This window comes from Lissotriton vulgaris, chromosome 1_1 (assembly GCF_964263255.1).
Source record: "Lissotriton vulgaris chromosome 1_1, aLisVul1.2, whole genome shotgun sequence".
In the NCBI taxonomy this organism is placed as follows: Eukaryota; Metazoa; Chordata; class Amphibia; order Caudata; family Salamandridae; genus Lissotriton; species Lissotriton vulgaris.
The window spans coordinates 230,884,126-230,909,239 of record NC_141685.1 but is presented as its reverse complement, the minus strand read 5'-3'; the positions used below and the strand labels follow the sequence as shown (position 1 = coordinate 230,909,239).

Sequence of the window (25,114 nt, the reverse complement as noted above, 5' to 3'; positions counted from 1 at the left end):
CATTAGGTTTATATAGTTGAATTTTTAATCGAGACAGCATTGCAGACTTACATTCCCTCTACTTAAAATTTTGGTTTTAAAAACACCAGGTAAGAATTTTTAAGGTCAAACGGCAATTTTTTTTTGAACGTTACAACAGAATCATTACAGAATGACCAGCCGTTTCCAGACTTTAAGTAAGCTGTATAATGTCCTGATGTTGTTGATGGACCATCGTGATAGATAATTGCTACAGTAACAAAAGTCCTCCCTGATATTGACAGCTGAGAAGCCACAAAATTTTTTATTAAAGTTGACAATTTTGTTCCATCAGGCCTACATCGTTGCATCATTAAAATGACATACTGGCCATATCTACGTATAAATAATGTTGACATCATATCACATTTACATTGGCTACACTCCATGTTGTGATCCGCTGCATTTACTAGCTTATTAAAGGAGACTGATTTACTGTCTGGCAAAGTTAAATATATAAATCTTTCTGAGTCTACACTAGTAGTACTTGATACCATACAGTTCTCGCAGTCATGCTGCCATTGATAAGAAAGCCCAAACAGGTGATCTACATCTACACCCTCAACTTGCAATATATCAAGCATATACATTAAAAACTCCTGACAATCTTGCTGATTATTTTCAGAGAAGTCTGTTTGACCTGAACATTCATCTAACAGATAACGAACTTCAGACACACTTTCTACTTTTGTTCGATCACTGCTACATTTCTCGAAAACAGAATTCAACAAACAGCATAAAATTTGTTCAGAATTCAACAGAATCTGTTCTTTTAAACTCTCTAGTGAAAAGAGAACATTAACCACTACATTTGCATAGCAGTTGACACCAGAACTGTTTTCAAATTGAAAACCGACAACATCTTCAACAGAATCCACTTTCTTTCTGCTAACAATTTTCGGTTCATTGACTTTTAGTCTTTTTGCAACAACCTCCCTACTATTACTGCTATTTCTACGTTTGCGGCCTACCACACGTTTCTCAAACAAAGGATATTGAGGCAAATGTGGCGCATACTCTCTTCTTAACCTATTGTATTCCTTAACACAATCTAGATCCGCACAAATGTTTGTGACATCACAGTCAATCAAGTACAATCCCGATAAAGTTCTAACTCGTGACAATGCCACATATGCCATACCCTCCTTGAACACAGAACTGCCAATATTCACCAATGCACAGTCTACACTTAAACCTTGCGATTTATGGATTGTCACCGCATATGCCAAGCAAACAGGAAACTGTTTACGGCGAACATATAAATCTTTAACAAGCAAAAACCTAGCAGAACAACGACCAATTTGCTGTACTTCCTCAATGCCATCAAATTTAATTTTTAAAAATTCTATTCCATCTCTATTTCTGTATTTCTCAAAATCAACAACATTACCCATTGATCCATTTACCAGACCTCTTTCTACATGTAAATTCCTTCTCAAAATAATTCGGCAATTTAAACACACATTCAAAGTCTTTTCAAAACCCGCTGTTTTAGATATAGTCTTCTCTAATGAATCCAATTTTGATTTCAAATTGTCTGACAAAATAATTGTTGATCCCATATGCTCTAATTTGTCGATAGCTTCAAGTTTCACAATCTCTTGCTTTTCTAAATTCAACATTTTGTTGTTGAAGATGGCACATTCTGCAAGAGTTGGCATGAGACATATCCCGGATTTCTTCTCAGTAATTTTCTGAAAAATATTCTCAGGCACAATATCTTGTTTGGGATACAAATTTGACAGTAACCGTGCATTTAAAGCTTCTTTCCCATGCTCGGTCACTTTTCCAATTCTAATATCTTGTAGAATATTCTTGTAATCTTCATCCTTTGCCTGACGCATATTTTGATGCAGTTCTGCATAATTGAAGTTTAACCATATATTGACGTTGCCAATGCTCCCTAGGCACTTCCTGGTATCTTCATGCGTGAGTATTTTGAACACAGGTTGACCTTTTACTGGTGTCAGCTGTAGAAGATCTCCGAAAACAATAATGTGTTTCCCACCAAATAAGACATCATATTCAGTTTTAAGTACTTCTTGCATTCTCAAATGCACAAAGGCAAGCATGACATTGGAAACCATGCTTACTTCGTCAATGATAAGTAGTTTCATTTTCCTCAAAACTCTTGAAACTTCACAGCAAGCATCTCCAGATAACTTGTTGTATTGTAATTTGTTGTCATGCTCCACCGGCAGCATCAATAGACGATGCAAAGTAATACCTTTAATATTATGTGCTGCCAGTCCAGTAGGAGCGGTGACAACACAAGACAGCGATGACTCAGTCCTTTCCTGCAAATAACAAGAGATTGCTTTAATGAGGAAACTTTTTCCAGTTCCCGCTTCTCCACTCACGTACAGTCGGACAGGCTTCAACGACGTACACGAGCACTCTTTCTTCTCATGACTTAATCCGTGCTCAATTTCCTTGGTAACTTCATCATATATTTTCCTCTGCTCAACGTTGAGTTGTTTTTCCAAGTCTTGTAAGTTAACTGAATCCTCCTGAGCATGTGCCATGGCTCTTTCTACTTCATTCATAGCAGTGGCAGCTTCATTTTCGATAATAGGTCCTCCAAGTGGATCTTGACTCAATGAAACAGAACTCTGACTGTCCTGAGAACTGTCTCTGGCAATCTCGGCTGCAATCGTTGCTTCCTGCTCAATTTCCAAAGTTAGCATTTCTTGATATTTAGAAAAAGCAGGACATTCTATGGACTCCTTGGCTGCATTGAAAGAGTCTTCGTAACAGAGGAAATCTCCAAGCAGTTCCTCTTCTGCACGCCAAGGCTTGAAAAGTTGCAAAAGTGCTAAATAGAAAAACTCCTTTTTTTCTGGAGATTCGCCACTTAATTTTCGATGGTTTACTAATTGGCATTTTCTTTGCTTGACCAGGCATCCCTCACTTCCAATTACAGCATACACTCCTTTCTCAATATCTTCTTTGATGTTCCTCTTGAATATATAATTTTGGAGAACCTCATATAGACAAATATTCTCAAGGTGACTGCTTCGATTTGGATAATATGTATCCAACATGTTGGTCTTCAAAATGTCGGTACTGTTTGGTTCCTTTTCTGCCAAATACTCAATTTCCCGAACAGGTTTAAGAACTCGATTTCGCGTTGCAGCAAGACCAAGACTCGCCCAAACGAGACTCCTGGATTTGGCATAGAGACTTGCTGAAGACAATCGATCAGAACATTCGTAAGCTCCGATTTCTCGATGCGACAACATCTTCAGACTGAAACTGTACAACTTCTTGCTGAGGCTCTTTTCATGGGAAATGTCCTCCCACATATCCTTCAGTTCGGTCTTTTCTTTTTTGGTGATGTAAGATGTCACATACCGAGCCACAGCCATACAGTTGTCAGCCACAAACTGTATATCCATGTTGGCATTCCACATGGACAAAATCACTGGGTTGTAGTCATTGATGTACTTGGACTCTTCGTTCCTTTTCAAATTGTATGTATTCTTGGGTGATTTCCTCGTCACATTATGTCGCAGCGAAGACATCAAACTGTTCACTCTTCCTTTAGAAATCACCGGTCGTGGAAAGTTGAAACGACATTTGGTGTAGAACTTGTCCTTGTTTCTGAATTTACGACGACAGTACTTTCCACAACGATGGCTTTGGAAACGTAGAACTTGTTCTCTTAGGCTTTTCTTCTCCGTTGGGCTCTCTGTACAACAATAACTTGCGTTACTACATGCAAGATATCTACAGAGGAGATGGAGTTCACTTCTCAGATGAGGGCAACAGAATTTTCATTCTGAATTTAAGACTCTGCATTGGTACCTACTTATAAGTACCTAAATGTACCATAAACCCAAAAGCTCTTCTCAGAGCTACCCTACATCTGATCACTCACAATTATTATTTTTCTCTAACTTTTTTCACTAATTTTCCACAAAATTCGCTCCCCGGAGCGCTACCCGGTTCGCTAACCGAAAGCTAACCTCGCGGAATTTTTTTAAAAAAAAATTTTTTTCCGCACATATAAGCCTCCTCAGCCACGCTCAGAAAACCTAGGGGGTCAAGATAAGTCTACCATGACCCCTTCTACCCATTCTAAACATTATTTGCCCTCCATCTTGTATCTTAATGCGAACGAAACACAAAATGGTGGACTCCCGTGACGCTTAAGGTTCGCTAACCGGGCAGCTTCCCGGAAAGCGGTCCTAAAAAAAGGCGGGAAAGTAATTTACAGAATAACGACTAGAAACACTCTCACCAAATATAGATTAGCTCATACTACATAACAATCCCTTCCATTCTCACAAATTTCATTGAAATTCCATTTAGCCATTTAGCCTGTAGACCTCTCCAAGTACCGTGAGGTAAATTACTTCACAAAACACATCTGAATTGTTGGAATTGACAACCAATGAAAATGTTACTTTCATTTTCTACTTTTATTACCTGACATTTGATTGGTTATATACCTGTATATATATAAAGGGAGAGAAGGAAACACAGCCATTTTGACTACTACTTCTTGTTGTACCTCCTATTTCAAAAGCTTCAAAAAACTTCAACTTCTTTGTGAAGGTAAGTTATAATTTAATATATTGTGCACTATGACTTAATATAGTAGACTTTTTCTGCTACATATACACTATCCCTCTGTAGTAGTAGTGTCTTGGTTAAATCACATACACTTTTTTTTAGTCCTATTTCCACTCTCATACTATACACTGCCAAAAGATAAATTCACTGATAAAAACTGCCTATCTAAAATTAATCCCAACAGTGCCCTATCTCTACTAATATATATTTTTTTAATCCAAATTTCAGGCAAAATGGAAGGCGAGCAGCAAGTTTCATTTTCGATTGAACTGAAGGAGAGCAGCCAAGACAAACTTGATGACTTTATGGATGACAGTAGAGACCACGAACTTCTACAATGTGTTGAAGCAGTAGACAACTTGCTTCAAAATGAAAAACAATTACACCCTATAATAAATTATGACATTTCTGACAATGAAATGTTAGAAAATTTAATAAAGTATGAAACACAATCATAATAAAAAAAATAAATAAATAAAGAAAACAAAAAAAAACAAGAAAAACAACAAACAATTAACATACAGTATTAGAAAAGTCTTTCATTCTTTTATCCATAAAGTTCGCTGCCCAGAAAGCTATCCGGTTCGCGAACTTGGCGCTTACCACGCAAAAAAAAATTTTTTTTTTTGGACCCTCCTAGGCCCTTTTAAAACCTCCACATAAAACCTAGGGGGTCAACGAGGATCTACTATGCCCCCTTATGGTAATTTCCCCCTTTGTTTTGGCCTCCTCTTGTCTCTCGATCCTACCGAGAGACAAGATGGCGGCCGCTCCGGACTGTTTAGAATGTTGACAGACACCGGAGGGCCAATCAGCTTCTCATCGCAAAGTTCCGTTACGCGAAAGGTTCGCGAACCGGATCGCTGCCCGGAGCGCTGTTACAGATATATATCTTGATTTAAACGTTAATTTCTCAAAATCCACTGAAGCACATATATTGAGACCTAGCAAAGGCACATCGGGCTAACAGTCCCTACAATTTTGCCAAGTTTCGTGAAAATCCATTCAGCCGTTCGGGCTAAAAGTGAGTCCAACCGCCCTATGGAAATTAACATGGGAAAAAGGCGTTTTGGGACCCCCCTTTTTTCTCGGCCCCCCCTCCACAAAACCCCCCCAAATTTTCAAGGTCTGCTCAGAAACAAAATGTGCCATTTTCCTGAAAATTTCAGCCAATTCCGTCCACGAACGCAAAAGTTATTAGGCATAGAATTTTCAGAAATCCCATAGGGAAAAAATCCTAACTATATATACCTACTGGCGACCGCCAGTAGGTAATATATATATATAATCAGCTCACTTTACCATTTGCAGCTTATAACTATTAGCCACCAGGGGTCACTCCTAACCAAAAGCAGTCATTCTACTTGTAAATCGTGCCAATTGAGTGGAACAGCGGCCTAGGATTCACCACTGCTTCATCTCATTTTCCAACAGATTGTAGACGTAAATTGGTTTTGATGGTACGCCTGTGCATGCTGAAATATTCAGAGCATATTCTGAATTTCAGTTAACACATCAGTAAGCATTTTGGCCATCAGTGAATTCAACCTTTTTTCTCAATCGGAATAGGCAAGGATAATGACAGATATATTTTACAATGTTAGAAAGTACATCATTTTATTTAATTGTGTGAATAAAAGGAATCGCCTCCCCGTCGGGGAATTGAACCCCGGTCTCCCGCGTGACAGGCGGGGATACTGACCACTATACTAACGAGGACTTATTGGCTTCAGTTAAACAGTGCTCACCTCCCTGGGGTTAAGGCATGCCCTCGATCAATTCTCAGTATTGTAATAGGCAGAATTGCTGCTTTTGGTTAGGACAAGTAATCTTTTTTCCTAAATTATTACAATACAGAAATTCCTAGCCAAAAACAATTAGTTTTATGAAGAAATTATTTCATTGAAATAAATATCTATCGATCTGTCTATCTAGCTATCTTTCTATTCATCAATATATATATATATATATAATCAGCTCACTTTACCATTTGCAGCTTATAACTATTAGCCACCAGGGGTCACTACTAACCAAAAGCAGTCATTCTACTTGTAAATCGTGCCAATCGAGTGGAACAGCGGCCTAGGATTCACCACTGCTTCATCTCATTTTCCAACAGATTGTAGACGTAAATTGGTTTTGATGGTACGCCTGTGCATGCTGAAATATTCAGAGCATATTCTGAATTTCAGTTAACACATCAGTAAGCATTTTGGCCATCAGTGAATTCAACCTTTTTTCTCAATCGGAATAGGCAAGGATAATGACAGATATATTTTACAATGTTAGAAAGTACATCATTTTATTTAATTGTGTGAATAAAAGGAATCTCCTCCCCGTCGGGGAATTGAACCCCGGTCTCCCGCGTGACAGGTGGGGATACTGACCACTATACTAACGAGGACTTATTGGCTTCAGTTAAACAGTGCTCACCTTCCTGGGGTTAAGGCATGCCCTCGATCAATTCTCAGTATTGTAATAGGCAGAATTGCTGCTTTTGGTTAGGACAAGTAATCTTTTTTCCTAAATTATTACAATACAGAAATTCCTAGCCAAAAACAATTAGTTTTATGAAGAAATTATTTCATTGAAATAAATATCTATCGATCTGTCTATCTAGCTATCTTTCTATTCATCAATATATATATTTATATATATATATATATATAATCAGCTCACTTTACCATTTGCAGCTTATAACTATTAGCCACCAGGGGTCACTACTAACCAAAAGCAGTCATTCTACTTGTAAATCGTGCCAATCGAGTGGAACAGCGGCCTAGGATTCACCACTGCTTCATCTCATTTTCCAACAGATTGTAGACGTAAATTGGTTTTGATGGTACGCCTGTGCATGCTGAAATATTCAGAGCATATTCTGAATTTCAGTTAACACATCAGTAAGCATTTTGGCCATCAGTGAATTCAACCTTTTTTCTCAATCGGAATAGGCAAGGATAATGACAGATATATTTTACAATGTTAGAAAGTACATCATTTTATTTAATTGTGTGAATAAAAGGAATCTCCTCCCCGTCGGGGAATTGAACCCCGGTCTCCCGCATGACAGGCGGGGATACTGACCACTATACTAACGAGGACTTATTGGCTTCAGTTAAACAGTGCTCATCTCCCTGGGGTTAAGGCATGCCCTCGATCAATTCTCAGTATTGTAATAGGCAGAATTGCTGCTTTTGGTTAGGACAAGTAATCTTTTTTCCTAAATTATTACAATACAGAAATTCCTAGCCAAAAACAATTAGTTTTATGAAGAAATTATTTCATTGAAATAAATATCTATCGATCTGTCTATCTAGCTATCTTTCTATTCATCAATATATATATATATATAATCAGCTCACTTTACCATTTGCAGCTTATAACTATTAGCCACCAGGGGTCACTACTAACCAAAAGCAGTCATTCTACTTGTAAATCGTGCCAATCGAGTGGAACAGCGGCCTAGGATTCACCACTGCTTCATCTCATTTTCCAACAGATTGTAGACGTAAATTGGTTTTGATGGTACGCCTGTGCATGCTGAAATATTCAGAGCATATTCTGAATTTCAGTTAACACATCAGTAAGCATTTTGGCCATCAGTGAATTCAACCTGTTTTCTCAATCGGAATAGGCAAGGATAATGACAGATATATTTTACAATGTTAGAAAGTACATCATTTTATTTAATTGTGTGAATAAAAGGAATCTCCTCCCCGTCGGGGAATTGAACCCCGGTCTCCCGCGTGACAGGCGGGGATACTGACCACTATACTAACGAGGACTTATTGGCTTCAGTTAAACAGTGCTCATCTCCCTGGGGTTAAGGCATGCCCTCGATCAATTCTCAGTATTGTAATAGGCAGAATTGCTGCTTTTGGTTAGGACAAGTAATCTTTTTTCCTAAATTATTACAATACAGAAATTCCTAGCCAAAAACAATTAGTTTTATGAAGAAATTATTTCATTGAAATAAATATCTATCGATCTGTCTATCTAGCTATCTTTCTATTCATCAATATATATATTTATATATATATATATATATAATCAGCTCACTTTACCATTTGCAGCTTATAACTATTAGCCACCAGGGGTCACTACTAACCAAAAGCAGTCATTCTACTTGTAAATCGTGCCAATCGAGTGGAACAGCGGCCTAGGATTCACCACTGCTTCATCTCATTTTCCAACAGATTGTAGACGTAAATTGGTTTTGATGGTACGCCTGTGCATGCTGAAATATTCAGAGCATATTCTGAATTTCAGTTAACACATCAGTAAGCATTTTGGCCATCAGTGAATTCAACCTTTTTTCTCAATCGGAATAGGCAAGGATAATGACAGATATATTTTACAATGTTAGAAAGTACATCATTTTATTTAATTGTGTGAATAAAAGGAATCTCCTCCCCGTCGGGGAATTGAACCCCGGTCTCCCGCGTGACAGGCGGGGATACTGACCACTATACTAACGAGGACTTATTGGCTTCAGTTAAACAGTGCTCATCTCCCTGGGGTTAAGGCATGCCCTCGATCAATTCTCAGTATTGTAATAGGCAGAATTGCTGCTTTTGGTTAGGACAAGTAATCTTTTTTCCTAAATTATTACAATACAGAAATTCCTAGCCAAAAACAATTAGTTTTATGAAGAAATTATTTCATTGAAATAAATATCTATCGATCTGTCTATCTAGCTATCTTTCTATTCATCAATATATATATTTATATATATATATATATATATAATCAGCTCACTTTACCATTTGCAGCTTATAACTATTAGCCACCAGGGGTCACTACTAACCAAAAGCAGTCATTCTACTTGTAAATCGTGCCAATCGAGTGGAACAGCGGCCTAGGATTCACCACTGCTTCATCTCATTTTCCAACAGATTGTAGACGTAAATTGGTTTTGATGGTACGCCTGTGCATGCTGAAATATTCAGAGCATATTCTGAATTTCAGTTAACACATCAGTAAGCATTTTGGCCATCAGTGAATTCAACCTGTTTTCTCAATCGGAATAGGCAAGGATAATGACAGATATATTTTACAATGTTAGAAAGTACATCATTTTATTTAATTGTGTGAATAAAAGGAATCTCCTCCCCGTCGGGGAATTGAACCCCGGTCTCCCGCGTGACAGGCGGGGATACTGACCACTATACTAACGAGGACTTATTGGCTTCAGTTAAACAGTGCTCATCTCCCTGGGGTTAAGGCATGCCCTCGATCAATTCTCAGTATTGTAATAGGCAGAATTGCTGCTTTTGGTTAGGACAAGTAATCTTTTTTCCTAAATTATTACAATACAGAAATTCCTAGCCAAAAACAATTAGTTTTATGAAGAAATTATTTCATTGAAATAAATATCTATCGATCTGTCTATCTAGCTATCTTTCTATTCATCAATATATATATTTATATATATATATATATATAATCAGCTCACTTTACCATTTGCAGCTTATAACTATTAGCCACCAGGGGTCACTACTAACCAAAAGCAGTCATTCTACTTGTAAATCGTGCCAATCGAGTGGAACAGCGGCCTAGGATTCACCACTGCTTCATCTCATTTTCCAACAGATTGTAGACGTAAATTGGTTTTGATGGTACGCCTGTGCATGCTGAAATATTCAGAGCATATTCTGAATTTCAGTTAACACATCAGTAAGCATTTTGGCCATCAGTGAATTCAACCTTTTTTCTCAATCGGAATAGGCAAGGATAATGACAGATATATTTTACAATGTTAGAAAGTACATCATTTTATTTAATTGTGTGAATAAAAGGAATCTCCTCCCCGTCGGGGAATTGAACCCCGGTCTCCCGCGTGACAGGCGGGGATACTGACCACTATACTAACGAGGACTTATTGGCTTCAGTTAAACAGTGCTCATCTCCCTGGGGTTAAGGCATGCCCTCGATCAATTCTCAGTATTGTAATAGGCAGAATTGCTGCTTTTGGTTAGGACAAGTAATCTTTTTTCCTAAATTATTACAATACAGAAATTCCTAGCCAAAAACAATTAGTTTTATGAAGAAATTATTTCATTGAAATAAATATCTATCGATCTGTCTATCTAGCTATCTTTCTATTCATCAATATATATATTTATATATATATATATATATATATATATATAATCAGCTCACTTTACCATTTGCAGCTTATAACTATTAGCCACCAGGGGTCACTACTAACCAAAAGCAGTCATTCTACTTGTAAATCGTGCCAATCGAGTGGAACAGCGGCCTAGGATTCACCACTGCTTCATCTCATTTTCCAACAGATTGTAGACGTAAATTGGTTTTGATGGTACGCCTGTGCATGCTGAAATATTCAGAGCATATTCTGAATTTCAGTTAACACATCAGTAAGCATTTTGGCCATCAGTGAATTCAACCTTTTTTCTCAATCGGAATAGGCAAGGATAATGACAGATATATTTTACAATGTTAGAAAGTACATCATTTTATTTAATTGTGTGAATAAAAGGAATCTCCTCCCCGTCGGGGAATTGAACCCCGGTCTCCCGCGTGACAGGCGGGGATACTGACCACTATACTAACGAGGACTTATTGGCTTCAGTTAAACAGTGCTCATCTCCCTGGGGTTAAGGCATGCCCTCGATCAATTCTCAGTATTGTAATAGGCAGAATTGCTGCTTTTGGTTAGGACAAGTAATCTTTTTTCCTAAATTATTACAATACAGAAATTCCTAGCCAAAAACAATTAGTTTTATGAAGAAATTATTTCATTGAAATAAATATCTATCGATCTGTCTATCTAGCTATCTTTCTATTCATCAATATATATATTTATATAAATATATATATATATAATCAGCTCACTTTACCATTTGCAGCTTATAACTATTAGCCACCAGGGGTCACTACTAACCAAAAGCAGTCATTCTACTTGTAAATCGTGCCAATCGAGTGGAACAGCGGCCTAGGATTCACCACTGCTTCATCTCATTTTCCAACAGATTGTAGACGTAAATTGGTTTTGATGGTACGCCTGTGCATGCTGAAATATTCAGAGCATATTCTGAATTTCAGTTAACACATCAGTAAGCATTTTGGCCATCAGTGAATTCAACCTTTTTTCTCAATCGGAATAGGCAAGGATAATGACAGATATATTTTACAATGTTAGAAAGTACATCATTTTATTTAATTGTGTGAATAAAAGGAATCTCCTCCCCGTCGGGGAATTGAACCCCGGTCTCCCGCGTGACAGGCGGGGATACTGACCACTATACTAACGAGGACTTATTGGCTTCAGTTAAACAGTGCTCATCTCCCTGGGGTTAAGGCATGCCCTCGATCAATTCTCAGTATTGTAATAGGCAGAATTGCTGCTTTTGGTTAGGACAAGTAATCTTTTTTCCTAAATTATTACAATACAGAAATTCCTAGCCAAAAACAATTAGTTTTATGAAGAAATTATTTCATTGAAATAAATATCTATCGATCTGTCTATCTAGCTATCTTTCTATTCATCAATATATATATTTATATATATATATATATATATATATATATAATCAGCTCACTTTACCATTTGCAGCTTATAACTATTAGCCACCAGGGGTCACTACTAACCAAAAGCAGTCATTCTACTTGTAAATCGTGCCAATCGAGTGGAACAGCGGCCTAGGATTCACCACTGCTTCATCTCATTTTCCAACAGATTGTAGACGTAAATTGGTTTTGATGGTACGCCTGTGCATGCTGAAATATTCAGAGCATATTCTGAATTTCAGTTAACACATCAGTAAGCATTTTGGCCATCAGTGAATTCAACCTTTTTTCTCAATCGGAATAGGCAAGGATAATGACAGATATATTTTACAATGTTAGAAAGTACATCATTTTATTTAATTGTGTGAATAAAAGGAATCTCCTCCCCGTCGGGGAATTGAACCCCGGTCTCCCGCGTGACAGGCGGGGATACTGACCACTATACTAACGAGGACTTATTGGCTTCAGTTAAACAGTGCTCATTTCCCTGGGGTTAAGGCATGCCCTCAATCAATTCTCAGTATTGTAATAGGCAGAATTGCTGCTTTTGGTTAGGACAAGTAATCTTTTTTCCTAAATTATTACAATACAGAAATTCCTAGCCAAAAACAATTAGTTTTATGAAGAAATTATTTCATTGAAATAAATATCTATCGATCTGTCTATCTAGCTATCTTTCTATTCATCAATATATATATTTATATATATATATATATATATATATATATAATCAGCTCACTTTACCATTTGCAGCTTATAACTATTAGCCACCAGGGGTCACTCCTAACCAAAAGCAGTCATTCTACTTGTAAATCGTGCCAATTGAGTGGAACAGCGGCCTAGGATTCACCACTGCTTCATCTCATTTTCCAACAGATTGTAGACGTAAATTGGTTTTGATGGTACGCCTGTGCATGCTGAAATATTCAGAGCATATTCTGAATTTCAGTTAACACATCAGTAAGCATTTTGGCCATCAGTGAATTCAACCTTTTTTCTCAATCGGAATAGGCAAGGATAATGACAGATATATTTTACAATGTTAGAAAGTACATCATTTTATTTAATTGTGTGAATAAAAGGAATCGCCTCCCCGTCGGGGAATTGAACCCCGGTCTCCCGCGTGACAGGCGGGGATACTGACCACTATACTAACGAGGACTTATTGGCTTCAGTTAAACAGTGCTCACCTCCCTGGGGTTAAGGCATGCCCTCGATCAATTCTCAGTATTGTAATAGGCAGAATTGCTGCTTTTGGTTAGGACAAGTAATCTTTTTTCCTAAATTATTACAATACAGAAATTCCTAGCCAAAAACAATTAGTTTTATGAAGAAATTATTTCATTGAAATAAATATCTATCGATCTGTCTATCTAGCTATCTTTCTATTCATCAATATATATATATATATATAATCAGCTCACTTTACCATTTGCAGCTTATAACTATTAGCCACCAGGGGTCACTACTAACCAAAAGCAGTCATTCTACTTGTAAATCGTGCCAATCGAGTGGAACAGCGGCCTAGGATTCACCACTGCTTCATCTCATTTTCCAACAGATTGTAGACGTAAATTGGTTTTGATGGTACGCCTGTGCATGCTGAAATATTCAGAGCATATTCTGAATTTCAGTTAACACATCAGTAAGCATTTTGGCCATCAGTGAATTCAACCTTTTTTCTCAATCGGAATAGGCAAGGATAATGACAGATATATTTTACAATGTTAGAAAGTACATCATTTTATTTAATTGTGTGAATAAAAGGAATCTCCTCCCCGTCGGGGAATTGAACCCCGGTCTCCCGCGTGACAGGCGGGGATACTGACCACTATACTAACGAGGACTTATTGGCTTCAGTTAAACAGTGCTCACCTCCCTGGGGTTAAGGCATGCCCTCGATCAATTCTCAGTATTGTAATAGGCAGAATTGCTGCTTTTGGTTAGGACAAGTAATCTTTTTTCCTAAATTATTACAATACAGAAATTCCTAGCCAAAAACAATTAGTTTTATGAAGAAATTATTTCATTGAAATAAATATCTATCGATCTGTCTATCTAGCTATCTTTCTATTCATCAATATATATATTTATATATATATATATATATATATATATATAATCAGCTCACTTTACCATTTGCAGCTTATAACTATTAGCCACCAGGGGTCACTACTAACCAAAAGCAGTCATTCTACTTGTAAATCGTGCCAATCGAGTGGAACAGCGGCCTAGGATTCACCACTGCTTCATCTCATTTTCCAACAGATTGTAGACGTAAATTGGTTTTGATGGTACGCCTGTGCATGCTGAAATATTCAGAGCATATTCTGAATTTCAGTTAACACATCAGTAAGCATTTTGGCCATCAGTGAATTCAACCTTTTTTCTCAATCGGAATAGGCAAGGATAATGACAGATATATTTTACAATGTTAGAAAGTACATCATTTTATTTAATTGTGTGAATAAAAGGAATCTCCTCCCCGTCGGGGAATTGAACCCCGGTCTCCCGCGTGACAGGCGGGGATACTGACCACTATACTAACGAGGACTTATTGGCTTCAGTTAAACAGTGCTCATTTCCCTGGGGTTAAGGCATGCCCTCAATCAATTCTCAGTATTGTAATAGGCAGAATTGCTGCTTTTGGTTAGGACAAGTAATCTTTTTTCCTAAATTATTACAATACAGAAATTCCTAGCCAAAAACAATTAGTTTTATGAAGAAATTATTTCATTGAAATAAATATCTATCGATCTGTCTATCTAGCTATCTTTCTATTCATCAATATATATATTTATATATATATATATATATATATATATATAATCAGCTCACTTTACCATTTGCAGCTTATAACTATTAGCCACCAGGGGTCACTCCTAACCAAAAGCAGTCATTCTACTTGTAAATCGTGCCAATTGAGTGGAACAGCGGCCTAGGATTCACCACTGCTTCATCTCATTTTCCAACAGATTGTAGACGTAAATTGGTTTTGATGGTACGCCTGTGCATGCTGAAATATTCAGAGCATATTCTGAATTTCAGTTAACACATCAGTAAGCATTTTGGCCATCAGTGAATTCAACCTTTTTTCTCAATCGGAATAGGCAAGGATAATGACAGATATATTTTACAATGTTAGAAAGTACATCATTTTATTTAATTGTGTGAATAAAAGGAATCGCCTCCCCGTCGGGGAATTGAACCCCGGTCTCCCGCGTGACAGGCGGGGATACTGACCACTATACTAACGAGGACTTATTGGCTTCAGTTAAACAGTGCTCACCTCCCTGGGGTTAAGGCATGCCCTCGATCAATTCTCAGTATTGTAATAGGCAGAATTGCTGCTTTTGGTTAGGACAAGTAATCTTTTTTCCTAAATTATTACAATACAGAAATTCCTAGCCAAAAACAATTAGTTTTATGAAGAAATTATTTCATTGAAATAAATATCTATCGATCTGTCTATCTAGCTATCTTTCTATTCATCAATATATATATATATATATAATCAGCTCACTTTACCATTTGCAGCTTATAACTATTAGCCACCAGGGGTCACTACTAACCAAAAGCAGTCATTCTACTTGTAAATCGTGCCAATCGAGTGGAACAGCGGCCTAGGATTCACCACTGCTTCATCTCATTTTCCAACAGATTGTAGACGTAAATTGGTTTTGATGGTACGCCTGTGCATGCTGAAATATTCAGAGCATATTCTGAATTTCAGTTAACACATCAGTAAGCATTTTGGCCATCAGTGAATTCAACCTGTTTTCTCAATCGGAATAGGCAAGGATAATGACAGATATATTTTACAATGTTAGAAAGTACATCATTTTATTTAATTGTGTGAATAAAAGGAATCTCCTCCCCGTCGGGGAATTGAACCCCGGTCTCCCGCGTGACAGGCGGGGATACTGACCACTATACTAACGAGGACTTATTGGCTTCAGTTAAACAGTGCTCATCTCCCTGGGGTTAAGGCATGCCCTCGATCAATTCTCAGTATTGTAATAGGCAGAATTGCTGCTTTTGGTTAGGACAAGTAATCTTTTTTCCTAAATTATTACAATACAGAAATTCCTAGCCAAAAACAATTAGTTTTATGAAGAAATTATTTCATTGAAATAAATATCTATCGATCTGTCTATCTAGCTATCTTTCTATTCATCAATATATATATTTATATATATATATATATATATATATATATAATCAGCTCACTTTACCATTTGCAGCTTATAACTATTAGCCACCAGGGGTCACTACTAACCAAAAGCAGTCATTCTACTTGTAAATCGTGCCAATCGAGTGGAACAGCGGCCTAGGATTCACCACTGCTTCATCTCATTTTCCAACAGATTGTAGACGTAAATTGGTTTTGATGGTACGCCTGTGCATGCTGAAATATTCAGAGCATATTCTGAATTTCAGTTAACACATCAGTAAGCATTTTGGCCATCAGTGAATTCAACCTTTTTTCTCAATCGGAATAGGCAAGGATAATGACAGATATATTTTACAATGTTAGAAAGTACATCATTTTATTTAATTGTGTGAATAAAAGGAATCTCCTCCCCGTCGGGGAATTGAACCCCGGTCTCCCGCGTGACAGGCGGGGATACTGACCACTATACTAACGAGGACTTATTGGCTTCAGTTAAACAGTGCTCATTTCCCTGGGGTTAAGGCATGCCCTCAATCAATTCTCAGTATTGTAATAGGCAGAATTGCTGCTTTTGGTTAGGACAAGTAATCTTTTTTCCTAAATTATTACAATACAGAAATTCCTAGCCAAAAACAATTAGTTTTATGAAGAAATTATTTCATTGAAATAAATATCTATCGATCTGTCTATCTAGCTATCTTTCTATTCATCAATATATATATTTATATATATATATATATATATATATATATAATCAGCTCACTTTACCATTTGCAGCTTATAACTATTAGCCACCAGGGGTCACTCCTAACCAAAAGCAGTCATTCTACTTGTAAATCGTGCCAATTGAGTGGAACAGCGGCCTAGGATTCACCACTGCTTCATCTCATTTTCCAACAGATTGTAGACGTAAATTGGTTTTGATGGTACGCCTGTGCATGCTGAAATATTCAGAGCATATTCTGAATTTCAGTTAACACATCAGTAAGCATTTTGGCCATCAGTGAATTCAACCTTTTTTCTCAATCGGAATAGGCAAGGATAATGACAGATATATTTTACAATGTTAGAAAGTACATCATTTTATTTAATTGTGTGAATAAAAGGAATCGCCTCCCCGTCGGGGAATTGAACCCCGGTCTCCCGCGTGACAGGCGGGGATACTGACCACTATACTAACGAGGACTTATTGGCTTCAGTTAAACAGTGCTCACCTCCCTGGGGTTAAGGCATGCCCTCGATCAATTCTCAGTATTGTAATAGGCAGAATTGCTGCTTTTGGTTAGGACAAGTAATCTTTTTTCCTAAATTATTACAATACAGAAATTCCTAGCCAAAAACAATTAGTTTTATGAAGAAATTATTTCATTGAAATAAATATCTATCGATCTGTCTATCTAGCTATCTTTCTATTCATCAATATATATATATATATATAATCAGCTCACTTTACCATTTGCAGCTTATAACTATTAGCCACCAGGGGTCACTACTAACCAAAAGCAGTCATTCTACTTGTAAATCGTGCCAATCGAGTGGAACAGCGGCCTAGGATTCACCACTGCTTCATCTCATTTTCCAACAGATTGTAGACGTAAATTGGTTTTGATGGTACGCCTGTGCATGCTGAAATATTCAGAGCATATTCTGAATTTCAGTTAACACATCAGTAAGCATTTTGGCCATCAGTGAATTCAACCTGTTTTCTCAATCGGAATAGGCAAGGATAATGACAGATATATTTTACAATGTTAGAAAGTACATCATTTTATTTAATTGTGTGAATAAAAGGAATCTCCTCCCCGTCGGGGAATTGAACCCCGGTCTCCCGCGTGACAGGCGGGGATACTGACCACTATACTAACGAGGACTTATTGGCTTCAGTTAAACAGTGCTCATCTCCCTGGGGTTAAGGCATGCCCTCGATCAATTCTCAGTATTGTAATAGGCAGAATTGCTGCTTTTGGTTAGGACAAGTAATCTTTTTTCCTAAATTATTACAATACAGAAATTCCTAGCCAAAAACAATTAGTTTTATGAAGAAATTATTTCATTGAAATAAATATCTATCGATCTGTCTATCTAGCTATCTTTCTATTCATCAATATATATATTTATATATATATATATATATATATATATATAATCAGCTCACTTTACCATTTGCAGCTTATAACTATTAGCCACCAGGGGTCACTCCTAACCAAAAGCAGTCATTCTACTTGTAAATCGTGCCAATTGAGTGGAACAGCGGCCTAGGATTCACCACTGCTTCATCTCATTTTCCAACAGATTGTAGACGTAAATTGGTTTTGATGGTACGCCTGTGCATGCTGAAATATTCAGAGCATATTCTGAATTTCAGTTAACACATCAGTAAGCATTTTGGCCATCAGTGAATTCAACCTTTTTTCTCAATCGGAATAGGCAAGGATAATGACAGATATATTTTACAATGTTAGAAAGTACATCATTTTATTTAATTGTGTGAATAAAAGGAATCGCCTCCCCGTCGGGGAATTGAACCCCGGTCTCCCGCGTGACAGGCGGGGATACTGACCACTATACTAACGAGGACTTATTGGCTTCAGTTAAACAGTGCTCACCTCCCTGGGGTTAAGGCATGCCCTCGATCAATTCTCAGTATTGTAATAGGCAGAATTGCTGCTTTTGGTTAGGACAAGTAATCTTTTTTCCTAAATTATTACAATACAGAAATTCCTAGCCAAAAACAATTAGTTTTATGAAGAAATTATTTCATTGAAATAAATATCTATCGATCTGTCTATCTAGCTATCTTTCTATTCATCAATATATATATATATATATAATCAGCTCACTTTACCATTTGCAGCTTATAACTATTAGCCACCAGGGGTCACTACTAACCAAAAGCAGTCATTCTACTTGTAAATCGTGCCAATCGAGTGGAACAGCGGCCTAGGATTCACCACTGCTTCATCTCATTTTCCAACAGATTGTAGACGTAAATTGGTTTTGATGGTACGCCTGTGCATGCTGAAATATTCAGAGCATATTCTGAATTTCAGTTAACACATCAGTAAGCATTTTGGCCATCAGTGAATTCAACCTGTTTTCTCAATCGGAATAGGCAAGGATAATGACAGATATATTTTACAATGTTAGAAAGTACATCATTTTATTTAATTGTGTGAATAAAAGGAATCTCCTCCCCGTCGGGGAATTGAACCCCGGTCTCCCGCGTGACAGGCGGGGATACTGACCACTATACTAACGAGGACTTATTGGCTTCAGTTAAACAGTGCTCATCTCCCTGGGGTTAAGGCATGCCCTCGATCAATTCTCAGTATTGTAATAGGCAGAATTGCTGCTTTTGGTTAGGACAAGTAATCTTTTTTCCTAAATTATTACAATACAGAAATTCCTAGCCAAAAACAATTAGTTTTATGAAGAAATTATTTCATTGAAATAAATATCTATCGATCTGTCTATCTAGCTATCTTTCTATTCATCAATATATATATTTATATATATATATATATATATAATCAGCTCACTTTACCATTTGCAGCTTATAACTATTAGCCACCAGGGGTCACTACTAACCAAAAGCAGTCATTCTACTTGTAAATCGTGCCAATCGAGTGGAACAGCGGCCTAGGATTCACCACTGCTTCATCTCATTTTCCAACAGATTGTAGACGTAAATTGGTTTTGATGGTACGCCTGTGCATGCTGAAATATTCAGAGCATATTCTGAATTTCAGTTAACACATCAGTAAGCATTTTGGCCATCAGTGAATTCAACCTTTTTTCTCAATCGGAATAGGCAAGGATAATGACAGATATATTTTACAATGTTAGAAAGTACATCATTTTATTTAATTGTGTGAATAAAAGGAATCTCCTCCCCGTCGGGGAATTGAACCCCGGTCTCCCGCGTGACAGGCGGGGATACTGACCACTATACTAACGAGGACTTATTGGCTTCAGTTAAACAGTGCTCACCTCCCTGGGGTTAAGGCATGCCCTCGATCAATTCTCAGTATTGTAATAGGCAGAATTGCTGCTTTTGGTTAGGACAAGTAATCTTTTTTCCTAAATTATTACAATACAGAAATTCCTAGCCAAAAACAATTAGTTTTATGAAGAAATTATTTCATTGAAATAAATATCTATCGATCTGTCTATCTAGCTATCTTTCTATTCATCAATATATATATTTATATATATATATACATATATATATATAATCAGCTCACTTTACCATTTGCAGCTTATAACTATTAGCCACCAGGGGTCACTCCTAACCAAAAGCAGTCATTCTACTTGTAAATCGTGCCAATTGAGTGGAACAGCGGCCTAGGATTCACCACTGCTTCATCTCATTTTCCAACAGATTGTAGACGTAAATTGGTTTTGATGGTACGCCTGTGCATGCTGAAATATTCAGAGCATATTCTGAATTTCAGTTAACACATCAGTAAGCATTTTGGCCATCAGTGAATTCAACCTTTTTTCTCAATCGGAATAGGCAAGGATAATGACAGATATATTTTACAATGTTAGAAAGTACATCATTTTATTTAATTGTGTGAATAAAAGGAATCGCCTCCCCGTCGGGGAATTGAACCCCGGTCTCCCGCGTGACAGGCGGGGATACTGACCACTATACTAACGAGGACTTATTGGCTTCAGTTAAACAGTGCTCACCTCCCTGGGGTTAAGGCATGCCCTCGATCAATTCTCAGTATTGTAATAGGCAGAATTGCTGCTTTTGGTTAGGACAAGTAATCTTTTTTCCTAAATTATTACAATACAGAAATTCCTAGCCAAAAACAATTAGTTTTATGAAGAAATTATTTCATTGAAATAAATATCTATCGATCTGTCTATCTAGCTATCTTTCTATTCATCAATATATATATATATATAATCAGCTCACTTGGAAAGGGGCGACCACTCGGTCCCCCCGAACGTATGGCTGAGTGCCTCGATCCCCCCGGGAAGCCATTTTTGGGCGGGAGGCGCGTCTCGGCTGGTATGCCCGAAGCGGCGTAGCCGGGGCGCGCTTTTTCCCGCCCTAGAATGGGCTGGCCTAGACACCGACGCAGCCGGCCACGCCCTCGGGGCGGGCAGGGGCGGGTTTTTCGCCCACCCTGAAGACGGATAAAAGAAGGCGCAAGACCAGAAGACGTCCTCTTGTTCTTGTGCTCCGAAGCTGCACCCCCTCGCTACACGTGAGCTCGGGACGGAACGAAGAGCCAATTTTGAGCGTTTTGATCTTTTTCTTTGTCTTCTAGATACTTCCTCGGAGAGATGCCCAAGAAAGGCGCAAAAAGAATGACGACCGAACAGATGGTGCGGGCCCTTTGCAAAGAAGTGTCCGACATAAAGAAACGGTTGGCGGAGCGAGATGGGGAGGAGGGTTCGGGCACCCCGCCGGCTGGAGGGAGACCTAAGAGGCCGAGAAAGGTTCCAGCCGGTGGGGCCGTCCCGGTTCCCTCTGCCCCGCTCGAGGCGCCGACCCCAGTACCGATGGAGGGGAATCCAATCCCCGTTGTCGTCACCCCGACATCCAAGGAAGACATGCCCCCCGAGCTGGCAGCACAGCTAGCAGCATGGTTGGGGGATAGTAGTGATGGCGCCACGGCTGCCGAAGCACAGGCGCTGATAAAAGGGCTTCGTGAGAAGAAAGAGGCAGCTAGAGTGGCTACGCCGTTGGCGGGGATAGACAAGTCGCAATCGGCAGAAGCTGCGTCCGGTGCAGGTAAGCGGCCATTGCCGATTGCAAGGGACGAGTCAGCACCCTCTCGTAGAGAGAGATTAGGACAACATGTGCCTTTAGCTATAAAAGAAAAGATCTGGGCGGGGGAGTACGTGAATATTTTTTCCCTGCTTGTTGATCATTATGATGTGGAGCATGTAAAAAGTCAGAAGGACTTAATGCATCCGAGTGTTTGGCGCGCAAAGATGGCCGCCTTTAAGGTCAATGAGAACATTGGCAACTGGGGCAATGCATGGGGTATTTTCACATCAATTTTGGGGGAACGTAGGCCCGAGTTGCTTCCTGAGTTTCCCGTTTATCAATCACGAATTATGGGTTACTCGACAGCGTATCAAGGTAACCATTGGTTTTGTTATGACAATTTGTTCAGGAAAGAAAAGGAACATAACAAGAGTTTGACTTGGGATTGTTACGATTCTTTAACATGGGATAAAATGAAAGAATCGGGAATGTTAAGAATGCCATTGGTCGGGAGCACTGTTGTTGATTACTCCCGCCAAAATGTGGGGACGCCCTTTCGACCAAGTACGAGCACCGACGACCAGTCGAGGCCCGCAGGCAATACAGGTAGAAAGGGTTTCTGTTTTAATTTTAACAAGGGGAAGTGTACCAGGCCTCCGGGATCGTGTAAATTCAAACATGAGTGTAGTACGTGTGGGTCGTCCCATCCTGAGTCATCGTGCAGAGCCAGAACGAGTGAGAATGGGGGTAAGGGAGGCGCCAAACAGGTCTAAACTAGGCCGAGGGGCGCCTTTACCAACCCCGATTGATACCTTGGCAATGATTCCCTGGCTCAGCGAATACCCGGATCGTACTTCTGCCGGGGTGCTGCGGAACGGTTTTACACATGGTTTCCGCATCCCGGTAGGGGACTTTCAGGGTGTAGGGATGTGCAAAAATCAACTTTCCGTTTTACAACATGCATCTGTAGTGCAAGAAAAAATTCAGAAAGAGGTTAGCCGGGGACGGGTCGCCGGCCCGTTTAGTGAGCCCCCGGTACCGGATTTCGTTTGTTCTCCGTTAGGGGTGGTCCCCAAGAAAGACCCGGGTGAGTTTCGTTTGATTCATAATCTATCTGCTCCATATGGTCTTTCGGTGAACGACGCAATTGAGCCAGAAGTTTGTTCGGTGCGATACGCATCTTTTGATGAGGCGGTAGCCATCTTGAATCGCCTGGGGCACGGGACGTTGATGGCGAAATCTGATATCGAGTCAGCGTTCCGGTTGCTTCCGGTACACCCAGACGATCAGCGTCTTCTGGGATTCGGGTTCCAGGGGTCATTTTACATGGATAGGTGTATGCCAATGGGATGCTCTATATCATGTGCTTACTTTGAGAAATTCAGTACTTTCCTGCAATGGGTGTTCACTAAGAAAACGGGTTTCCGAAATGTAATGCACTACCTTGACGATTTTCTGTTCCTTGGCCCCGCCGGTACTCCCGAATGTGCCCGGGCCTTAGCTGAATTCTGTGTGTTAATGGATCATCTTGGCGTGCCGTTGGCACCAGGTAAAACTATGGGTCCCACGACTTGCCTCGAGTTTTTGGGGATCGAGTTGGACTCAAGGGAGGGGTGCTTCCGTTTACCAGCTAGCAAAGTGTCGAAATTCAGGGCAGCCCTCCAAGTATGTTTAAAGGCATCCAAAGTTACACTGCATCAGTTGCAACAGTTAGTGGGAAAGTTGAACTTTGCCTTGAGGGTGATACCAATGGCTCGCCCCTTTTCCCGCTCAATTGCCCAAGCAATGGTTGGCTTAAAGGAGGGTCATCATCGCACAAGGTTATCGGCCGAGGTCCGCCAGGACATGCGGATTTGGTTAGCATTCTTGGCGGACTTCAATGGCCGGGTCGTCTGGAACAAGCCAGCCGTCTCCTCTGAAGAGCTTGGGCTATGGACAGATTCAGCAGGAAGCGTAGGTTTTGGCGCCATCTTCGGCACGAAATGGTCGGCACAAAAGTGGCCCCTATGGTGGCACGAGAAGGGGCTGACAAGTAACATCGCTTTCCTCGAACTATTTCCCATTCTGGTGGCCCTGAGAACCTGGCCAGAAGGGTTCAGAGATCATTCTGTTGTGTTCTGGTCCGATAATATGACCGTGGTAGAATGCATCAATAGTCAGGCAGCCCGTTGTAAGTTGATTTTGAGGCTCCTCAAAGAAATTGTCTTACTGTGTATGCAACTGAACGTAGTATTCAGAGCAAAACATGTCCCAGGGGTGATGAATCAGGCTGCTGATGCACTGTCTCGTTTTCACATGCAGGCTTTCTCGGGTTTCCTTCCTTCAGCGGACCCGGAGCCGGCACCCTTCCCCGAAGCTCTCTGGTCTCTCGGTGCCCCGAACTTCGTCACCTCGTGGGAGAGAGTCTAGCACCCAGGACAAGGAAGGCATATGAAGGGGCGTTCCAGGCCTATTTAGCCTTTTTGGGGGCAGAGAGAGGAGGACTTTGGGGTCAGGAGGAGTTGGTAGTACTTTTTCTGATGTCCTTACGTAGGGCTGGGAAATCGGTGGCTACGGCCCAAAGGCATCGTGCCGCCATTTCCTTTGTTGCCAGGGCCCATGGCATCCTGGACCCAACAGCGTCTTTCACGGTACAAAAAGCGCTACGTGGGTGGCAACGTCTAGAGGGTCGCAGAGTAGATGTACGACGACCGATAGGTCTAGACAGGTTGTCCCAGTTACTGGTCACGCTCCCGAACACATGCTCGTCCCCGTTCGAGACCTGTTTGTTCCGGACTGCATTTACGCTGGCATTTCACGGGGCTATGAGAGTTAGTGAGCTGGTTGCAAGGAACAAACGGGACGTGACGGGGGGCTTGTGCAGGGAGCATGTCCAGATCAGGGGTGACGCGATGATTGTCTCCTTTCTCAGGTCCAAGACTGACCAAGATGGGAGAGGGGACTGCACGATCATCCGCAGGAACCCCGACTCATCCATGTGTCCGGTACAGTGCTTAGAAGATTACCTAGCACGAAGGGTGGCATCATGGGGAGGGACATTGTTGAGGCATGCAGACGCCACCCCGCTGACGAGGTTT

The 25,114-nt window shown here is 39.6% G+C and overlaps 20 non-coding genes across 20 annotated transcripts; all 20 read right to left on the bottom strand.

Moving 5' to 3' along the window:
* Positions 1-6,243: 6,243 nt before the first annotated feature.
* Positions 6,244-6,315, bottom strand: TRNAD-GUC (transfer RNA aspartic acid (anticodon GUC)). Its single transcript has one exon. It is a non-coding gene; the product is annotated as a tRNA-Asp (tRNA).
* A 1,993-nt stretch (positions 6,316-8,308) lies between these two features.
* TRNAD-GUC (transfer RNA aspartic acid (anticodon GUC)) lies at positions 8,309-8,380 on the bottom strand. The gene has a single exon. It is a non-coding gene; the product is annotated as a tRNA-Asp (tRNA).
* A 625-nt stretch (positions 8,381-9,005) lies between these two features.
* Positions 9,006-9,077, bottom strand: TRNAD-GUC (transfer RNA aspartic acid (anticodon GUC)). Its single transcript has one exon. It is a non-coding gene; the product is annotated as a tRNA-Asp (tRNA).
* A 627-nt stretch (positions 9,078-9,704) lies between these two features.
* TRNAD-GUC (transfer RNA aspartic acid (anticodon GUC)) lies at positions 9,705-9,776 on the bottom strand. Its single transcript has one exon. It is a non-coding gene; the product is annotated as a tRNA-Asp (tRNA).
* Positions 9,777-10,401: 625 nt separating this feature from the next.
* TRNAD-GUC (transfer RNA aspartic acid (anticodon GUC)) lies at positions 10,402-10,473 on the bottom strand. The gene has a single exon. It is a non-coding gene; the product is annotated as a tRNA-Asp (tRNA).
* Positions 10,474-11,108: 635 nt separating this feature from the next.
* TRNAD-GUC (transfer RNA aspartic acid (anticodon GUC)) lies at positions 11,109-11,180 on the bottom strand. The gene has a single exon. It is a non-coding gene; the product is annotated as a tRNA-Asp (tRNA).
* Positions 11,181-11,807: 627 nt separating this feature from the next.
* On the bottom strand, positions 11,808-11,879 carry TRNAD-GUC (transfer RNA aspartic acid (anticodon GUC)). Its single transcript has one exon. It is a non-coding gene; the product is annotated as a tRNA-Asp (tRNA).
* Positions 11,880-12,514: 635 nt separating this feature from the next.
* TRNAD-GUC (transfer RNA aspartic acid (anticodon GUC)) lies at positions 12,515-12,586 on the bottom strand. The gene has a single exon. It is a non-coding gene; the product is annotated as a tRNA-Asp (tRNA).
* Positions 12,587-13,221: 635 nt separating this feature from the next.
* TRNAD-GUC (transfer RNA aspartic acid (anticodon GUC)) lies at positions 13,222-13,293 on the bottom strand. Its single transcript has one exon. It is a non-coding gene; the product is annotated as a tRNA-Asp (tRNA).
* Positions 13,294-13,906: 613 nt separating this feature from the next.
* On the bottom strand, positions 13,907-13,978 carry TRNAD-GUC (transfer RNA aspartic acid (anticodon GUC)). The gene has a single exon. It is a non-coding gene; the product is annotated as a tRNA-Asp (tRNA).
* Positions 13,979-14,613: 635 nt separating this feature from the next.
* On the bottom strand, positions 14,614-14,685 carry TRNAD-GUC (transfer RNA aspartic acid (anticodon GUC)). The gene has a single exon. It is a non-coding gene; the product is annotated as a tRNA-Asp (tRNA).
* A 635-nt stretch (positions 14,686-15,320) lies between these two features.
* TRNAD-GUC (transfer RNA aspartic acid (anticodon GUC)) lies at positions 15,321-15,392 on the bottom strand. Its single transcript has one exon. It is a non-coding gene; the product is annotated as a tRNA-Asp (tRNA).
* Positions 15,393-16,005: 613 nt separating this feature from the next.
* On the bottom strand, positions 16,006-16,077 carry TRNAD-GUC (transfer RNA aspartic acid (anticodon GUC)). The gene has a single exon. It is a non-coding gene; the product is annotated as a tRNA-Asp (tRNA).
* A 635-nt stretch (positions 16,078-16,712) lies between these two features.
* Positions 16,713-16,784, bottom strand: TRNAD-GUC (transfer RNA aspartic acid (anticodon GUC)). Its single transcript has one exon. It is a non-coding gene; the product is annotated as a tRNA-Asp (tRNA).
* A 635-nt stretch (positions 16,785-17,419) lies between these two features.
* TRNAD-GUC (transfer RNA aspartic acid (anticodon GUC)) lies at positions 17,420-17,491 on the bottom strand. The gene has a single exon. It is a non-coding gene; the product is annotated as a tRNA-Asp (tRNA).
* Positions 17,492-18,104: 613 nt separating this feature from the next.
* On the bottom strand, positions 18,105-18,176 carry TRNAD-GUC (transfer RNA aspartic acid (anticodon GUC)). Its single transcript has one exon. It is a non-coding gene; the product is annotated as a tRNA-Asp (tRNA).
* A 635-nt stretch (positions 18,177-18,811) lies between these two features.
* On the bottom strand, positions 18,812-18,883 carry TRNAD-GUC (transfer RNA aspartic acid (anticodon GUC)). The gene has a single exon. It is a non-coding gene; the product is annotated as a tRNA-Asp (tRNA).
* Positions 18,884-19,496: 613 nt separating this feature from the next.
* TRNAD-GUC (transfer RNA aspartic acid (anticodon GUC)) lies at positions 19,497-19,568 on the bottom strand. Its single transcript has one exon. It is a non-coding gene; the product is annotated as a tRNA-Asp (tRNA).
* A 627-nt stretch (positions 19,569-20,195) lies between these two features.
* Positions 20,196-20,267, bottom strand: TRNAD-GUC (transfer RNA aspartic acid (anticodon GUC)). Its single transcript has one exon. It is a non-coding gene; the product is annotated as a tRNA-Asp (tRNA).
* A 633-nt stretch (positions 20,268-20,900) lies between these two features.
* On the bottom strand, positions 20,901-20,972 carry TRNAD-GUC (transfer RNA aspartic acid (anticodon GUC)). Its single transcript has one exon. It is a non-coding gene; the product is annotated as a tRNA-Asp (tRNA).
* Positions 20,973-25,114: the final 4,142 nt, after the last annotated feature.